The sequence below is a fragment of the Stenella coeruleoalba genome (assembly GCF_951394435.1).
Source record: "Stenella coeruleoalba genome assembly, chromosome: 17".
Classification (NCBI taxonomy): Eukaryota; Metazoa; Chordata; class Mammalia; order Artiodactyla; family Delphinidae; genus Stenella; species Stenella coeruleoalba.
This window is the reverse complement of record NC_137163.1, coordinates 27,062,196-27,070,022: the sequence shown is the minus strand read 5'-3', so window position 1 is coordinate 27,070,022 and position 7,827 is coordinate 27,062,196.

Genomic DNA, 7,827 nt, shown 5'->3' with positions numbered 1-7,827 from the left:
CTTAGCGTCCGATGCCCGCCTCTGGGGTCCGCGCTTTTAGCCACGGCTCGTGCCCGTCTCTGGAGCTCCTTTAAGCAGCGATGTTAATCCCCTCTCCTCGCGCACCAGGAAACAAAGAGGGAAGAAAAAGTCTCTTGCCTCTTCGGCAGGTCCAGACTTTTCCCCGGACTCCCTTCCCGGCTAGCCGTGGTGCACTAACCCCTTCAGGCTGTGTTCACGCCTCCAACCCCAGTCCTCTCCCTGTGCTCCGACCGAAGCCCGAGCCTCAGCTCCCAGCCCCGCACGCCCCGGTAAGTGAGCAGACAAGCCTCTCAGCCTGGTGAGTGCCGGTTGGCCCTGAACTTCTGTGCGGGAATCTCCCCGCTTTGCCCTCCGCACCCCTGTTGCTGTGCTCTCCTCCGCGGCCCCGAAGCTTTCCCCACTCCGCCACCCGCAGTCTCCGCCTGAGGAGGGGCTTCCTAGTGTGTGGAAACGTTTCCTCCTTCACAGCTCCCTCCCACTGGTGCAGGTCCCGTCCCTATCCTTTTGTCTCTGTTTATTCTTTTTTCTTTTGCCCTACCCAGGTACGTGGGGGGGATTCTTGCCGTTTTGGAGGTCTGAGGTCTTCTGCCAGCATTCAGTAGGTGTTCTGTAGGAGTTGTTCCACGTATAGATGTATTTCTGGTGTATCTGTGGGGAGGAAGGTGATCTCCGCGTCTTCCGCCATCTTCCCCAGCAGTCTCAGAATAAAGTATTTTAAAAAATGCAAACAGAATTGTTTTTCTGATAGGAGATATATGGTGTTTTCACATATGAAAATAAATGGATATTCATCACTGTGGAAGATCCTCTCTTCAAGAAGCTTGGATGGGAGGCTCCAAATTACATTTGGGAGGTTCTAGTCTAAATAATATGAATGGGGTGAGGGCAAGAAAAACTAAGGCAGTGTTAACTAATTGTGAACACAGTAGACATTGTGTTGTGTCTCACAGCGGGTTTTGGTTCTTCCAAGCCCCAGAGCCAGCCCAATTCTCATCCTTACTGCTAAAGATGAATCATTTCAAATTGTCTTGGCAGTTACTGATGCTGATGCAGGGCAGAAAGCAGCCATTGTAGCAGCAGCTACACCACCATTGTTTTCTAATTTTCGATTTTTTTTTTTTTTTGCATGTAGGAATCATTCTCCCTAAGAAAGCTTCCTTTTGGGTTCTGTGATATTTCCTTGCTTTCCTTTGTAGCAGTTTTGAAACTACAGGTGTCAGCTGATCATCAGCAGACACCCCTGGTCTGGACTTAAGTAAACACTAGGCGGGGGTGTGGGGTGGGGTGGGGTGGCTGCCTTGATGTCACTGCTGTGAACTCGTGACACATGTCCCAGATGTCTCCTGCATGGCTTGCTGATTCCTGGTGTAAATAATCTGGCTTCACCTATGGAAGAGCTAAGAGGCCAAGAGGACATATTGTTATTCAATGATTGGACTTCATTTGGTTTACTTAGAGGATAAGCACCTGTGATGTCAGCCCCTGCCAGTGAGAACCACCCAGGCAAAGACCTTTAAAGAAATATCTTAGATTACTTATTGTTTCTACTCATCCTAAAAGTGTTTGTCTTCTAAAAGTACAGTCTTTTTGCTTAAACCTGTGGGATTGTGGACAAAATTTTATATGCTAGGAGAAAATTTTCTTATAGTTTTTTCTCCTCTTCATCATTGCGTATCAGGAATGATATAGAAAACAACAGGTACAATATTAAACAGTATAGTGCCTAAATCTTTGTATTTGTATACAGGCTCAGCTGAGGAAAATAACTCTTAGTTTTATTATCACCTGAGATTCTGATAAGGAGAGCACTGTTTGTTTGATGTATAAGAGTTTTATCACTGGGTGTGGCTATTCCTCCAGGTGGCATGGGGTCCTTCTTTGGACAATTGGTTTCTAATTTGCTTTTTACTCTAGGAAGTAGAAAAGAACTCTATTTTCAGATTAGTAAGGTAAAATCAGTCAAGTTAAGCAGCTTTCCCAAAGGCCTGCAGCTACTAAGTGACTTACCTGAGATTTGATTCCAGATATATCTAGCTTAAATTTATCCCAAATAGATCTGGCTCACTTATAAGCACACGAAAGCATAGAGTATCCAGTAAGTAGGCAGGAAGAGGACATCTCAGTGAAGGTCAGTGACAACCTCAAGGGCAGCTTGTGGGACACAGAAACAACCCTCATTCTTCTCCCATCTGATTGTCCTGGTGATAAGCAAACTTAGGGAAGGAAAGGTTAGTGGAGAGAGGAACAGCCGTGACAGGGAGTTTCAACTCTGGCTAGAGGAGATATTTACCCGAGAAGAAATTGCTTTAAATGGGAAGATGCTGAGTTATTTTACTGAGCAGGGTTAACACTGAGCTATTTTACAAGTTTTACATTTTGAGTGCAATAGGTTAGAAGGTAAGTTATGTTCAGACAATAACTAGAGCTAGATTTTTCTTTTCTATATATGAGTTATGGTGTGTAAATTTCAACCTGACTGTGAATGTGTGTTGTATGTGCTTTTTAGGCAGCCAGAAACTATATTTATTCTGGCTGAATAATATATTTTGACTATAATAATTTCTCTTACGAGCTGAAGATTCTTATTTCCATCTGTCTCCTCTACAAATCTGCTGGAATTTTCCATATATCTGAAATTCAGCATGTCTAGAAGTGAAGTCACTCTTTCAACCTGAACTGGTTTTCTCCTGGTGGTCCTTATTTTGATAAGTGGCATTTAGCTAAGTTTCAAACACTGGTTCCATTCTCTTCTAACTCCCCCTCCTCTCCTTCAGCCAAAAGCTTTAATTGTAAATACGTCAAGATCTATCAATATATAGATGAAAATTGATAAATCTGAATTCACTTATGCAAGTGGGGGCTGGTAAGTCTGAAATTTGTAGGGCAGGCTGGCAGGCTGGCAGCATCTTGGGCAGGACTGGATGATGGCAGTCTCAAGGCAGAATTTCTTCTTTCTCAAGGAAATTAGTGTTTCTTTTTTAAGGCTTTTATGATCTTCCCACTGATTGAATGAAGCCCACCTCATTATCCTCATTGTTGAGGAAATCTCCTTTACTTAAAGTCAACTGACTGTAGATGTTTACCACATCTACAAAATATCTGTACAACAACACTATATTAAAATTCCACTCCATAACTAGGTACTATATTCTAACCAAATAGATACATAAGAGTAACCATTATACATATACAATTTCTCAATAATTTTCTGAACACATCAGTAATCATTTATCAACAACTTACTGAGTTCTTGTTAGTTCCAGATATTATGTTTGTTGCTGTGGGAACATGAGAAGTAAGACATATTTCCTGTCCTTGATGAAATCACAGTTCTAGAAATTGAAACTGACATCTAATCAAATATAATCGCTGTAGAATGAACAAAGTGTTCCGACTCTGGAGAGGAGATGGTGACTATGCCATCTAGGGAGTTTACAAAAGAGATTTCTATTCAAAGCATCTCTAAATCTACTGTTTCAACCCACTGACACTGTAACCCGAGTCCTACTGGGTTACAGTGTTACCCAAGTTAACCCAAGTCCTACTGTAACCCAAGTCCTCTTCAGCACCAGCTGGAAAATTGCTGTATCCTCCTAACTGATCTTCCCACCTCATTCTTGTCCTACCTCCACCTTGCCACCGAAATTATTGTGCTCTTATACAACTGATTATGTCTCTTTCTTGGTTAAAATGCAATGGCTCATCACTGCATATCAAGTCCAAATTCCTTAGTGTGGCATAAAAAATTTAGGACTAGATGGCCACTTCTATTCTTTTCAGATTCATTCAGCATTTCCTTTCCGTCAAACATAAACTCCATTTTCCAATTACAGTAAACCACTTGAAATTCTCTGAACCTACGTTTCTTTTTTTCTTGTATCCAAGCATTTTCACACACTGTTCCCTTTGTCTGGAAAGCCTCCTTTCCCACTTTATCTAGCAAGATTTTATTTATTCTTCTGGTTTCAACCTAAATATCTCTCCTTCTGTGAGAGTTTCTTTATCTCTGAGCACATGCAGTTGCTCTCTCCTCTGTAGTCATTGTTGCTGATAGTGTTACAATGCATATATTTCATTGGAATTATTTGTCTTTCTCTTTTACTAGACTTTTAGCTGCACGGTAGCAATAACTACATTACTAATTTTGTATTATCCTCTCTCTTATGCCTAGATTCGGACCTGGAACATGTTAGATATTTAATATACTTGTGTATTTAATATATGTGTGAAAAACAATTGCACATTTTTCCAAACTAGTGCCTGAATGTTACTCCAAGTTAATGTTGGACATTAAAAATATCCTAATACTGTTTAAAGTCATTCTTAAAACTTAGGTATTGTTTCTTGCCCATGAGATTGAGGCTGCACTCACATTCTGAAGATCTGAGTTCAAGTCTTTGCATCACTTACTATGTAATTTTTTGTTTGTTTACAATGACAGATAATTTATTATTCAACAAAAACAGAGGCATAAGGACTCAAGTAAAGAAATTAACAGAAAATATTTTACAAGGGACCTTGAAGATAGAGCCCGCGTTCTAGCACCTACGCACCGCAGCTACTGGGCCTATGTGCTGCAATTACTGAAGCCCGCAGGCCTAGAGCCTGTGCTCTGCAGCAAGAGAAGCCACCTCAATGAGAAGCCCATGCACCACAGCGAAGAGTGGCCCCCGCTTGCCGCAGCTAGAGAGGGCCCACGTGTAGCAACAAAGACCCAATGCAGCCAAAAGTAAATAAGATTTAAAAAAAGTAAACTCAACCTATGCTTTTATCATTCTCAAAGAAAATCTGAAATCGTTTAATACACTGTGCATTCCTGAAGTTATGATGAAATCAAAATAAATCTTCAGGGCTTCCTTGGTGGCGCAGTGGTTGAGAGTCCGCCTGCCGATGCAGGGGACACGGGTTCGTGCCCTGGTCCAGGAAGATCCCACATGGCGCGGAGCGGCTGCGCCCGCGAGCCATGGCCACTGAGCCTGCGCGTCCGGAGCCTGTGCTCCGCAACGGCAGAGGCCACAACAGTGAGAGGCCCGCATACCGCAAAAATAAATAAATAAATCTTCATGTACCAGGTAGAACTGCTTGTCTTTTTCAAATAGTTCATATCTTAAATGACTATTTCAAATGAATTGTTTACAGCCCGCCATTGGATTTTTGTGAATGGGGAGAACAACAGTCGTTCATCTCGAGGATGTCGGTCTTGATTTTACTGCACACCTGTTAGTACTTCTTGGCTCCTCAGGAAGTGCCAACCCACACCTTTGTTCTACTGAAAGGCTGTGCCCAATGTTAGGATTTTCTTCTTTCCCTTAATTAAGTTACTATAATGCAATGCTGAAGAGCATGGGCTTTGAGCCAGCCATTCCTGCCTCAGTCACTTTCTAAAGCCAGATAATGGGTGAGTTTTTTATTTTTCTGAATTGATTTCCTCACAGAGCTGGCATGCAGATCAAATGAGCCAATATGTGTAAAGCACTTTGCAGGATGCCAGGCACATGGTGGCACAAATATGGCTAAGAGTTATGACTCTTGAATTATAACTAGCTAGAAAATCTGAATGGTTGTTCTGTATCAAAAATAGATAACAAATGAGAACCGGCTGTATAGCACAGGGAACGCTACTAAGTGCTCTGTGGTGAGCTAAACGGGAAGAAAATCCAAAAAAGAGGGGATATATGTATACATAGAGCTGATTCACTTCACTGTACAGCAGAAACTAACACAACATTGTAAAGCAACTATATGCCAATAAAACAAAGAAAGAAAGAAACAAACAAACAAATGGAGATGATCCTGGGCAGAGTATTTCTAAGTTAACAATTCTATATTCCTAGTTTTATTTAAAAAACAAAAAACAAAAAGCCTCTGACTTGGAATAAAATGAAATAACCCAAAATTGGATGTCAAAATAAAAAAATTTGTGATCATTGAATAATTATTGAATGTTATAGTTGCAAGAGTCTGTACAAATGATCTAGGACAATATCCTCTGCTTAAAAATAAGGCACTTGAGACCTAGAGAGGGTAAGCTACTTGTCCATGGTTCTAGTATATCTAGAGAGTATCAAGGTAGAAAGCCCCACTTTGGCTCATTCTTGGAAAGAAACATGACACAACTTTTTTCCTCCTTAGCTTCTTAATGCAGCAGATTTATCTTATAAATAGAGGAAACTATATTTTTCAAATGAGTTAAAATTTTTAATTATATCTATACAATATTTAAAATATTAAAGACTCATGAGAGTGAATAAAATATATACAGGACAGAATGCCACTACTAATTTATTCTCATTATTTTCTAATAACGTGTAGGTATATCAGATTGGATGAGTTTATTTGTAACTAGCTGACTGATTAATTTATATGGTGCCTGATTTAGGCACTCCCACTCTCTGCTCTTTGAGAACTTAGTGTCAGGAAGGAAAGCTGGCATTAAATTCAGAGCAGATGTGCAATCACTTCCTCCTCTCTAGCTTGGCTTGAGCTATTCGTACAATCACTAGTCTACCCTAACTTTCAATTTTTGGATCACTGCCTTAAAAAATAATAACATTCAGAATGAGACTCCAGTTCAGAAATCCTGTCCCCAGTGGGATGATCCTTCTCGTGTTTCATTGACTGGAAATTCTGGGAGAAGCAGACAGGTTGGAAAGGCACATAGTTAATATAATTTCTCTTCTTTGTGTAGTATCATGAGTGCTATTTCCATAAGGAAGTCTCCCTACTGATATACACCTTGCTCATAAAGCTTATTCTATGGGTCCAACCCTGATTTTATTTCCTCTTTTGGGTGCATCATACCTACTTGCCAACTGGAGTGGCTATTCGTTGTGTGTGATCTTTTCATTTTGAGTCTCTTAGGCAAGTTTAAGCAAGCAGCAAATGCTGAAATGAGTTTCCCCAAAGTTTAAACATGCTAATGGCTTATAGAATCTGTCCAACTTGGTAGAGCAATGTCTTCATTCTAGCTGAGCAGATTTTGTGGAGTCTTCTTAGAGTTTTCCGCTTGATTTCTCTGTTGTCATTTGGTTTAGCTATTATATTTATTATGCTTTAAAAGAAGAAGAGACATCAGTTCAACAGTAAAATCTATGGGCAGTATTCTGGAAGAGCCACAGAGAGTCATATGAGTCAAAATGCTGAGTTGTAAACATGGCATCACAAACCTAAGAGTAGGTCTATTTGAAGTAGGGATAGAATGAAGATATGGTTTAGCCATTTGAATTTATGAAATGAAGTCTTGTCACTTTAACATTAGAAGGTGGTTCAAATAATCTAGAAATCAATGAGAGAATCACTCACTTGAACTCTGAGACTAACAAATGTCAACTTTTTGAGAGAAGGTGCCATTAGGAATATTTTACAATGTCTATCCCAGCAGGAACTAGCTTCTTTCCACTTGAATATGTGTATTCAACCTCTCTCTGGGCTTCTCCTATAGCAGGATCTCTGGGTCTGTAATGAGATCAGACTTTTAAGTTACCACTAAGTGAACACCATTTAGCATTTTCATTCCTCTAAAAGAACTCATCAAGTAATTGCCCTCTAATAGCAGGCAAGCAGGATGACAAGTAAGATGAGGCATCACGAAGCTAATGAAAATTTAAAGTGGTCCCCATTTTCCATTGGCTTGGGAGAAGCTTATCAGAGCAATGACACGTCCCACAGAAAATGACATGCCCCCTAAAATGATCGAAGCAGAGACATACAGAAGCCAACATAAAGTCATCTGGTTCCCCAAAGCATAGCAGTGGCTTACACTTTACAAATTAAAAAACAAAAAGTCAGAGATTAAGATCCTTATAT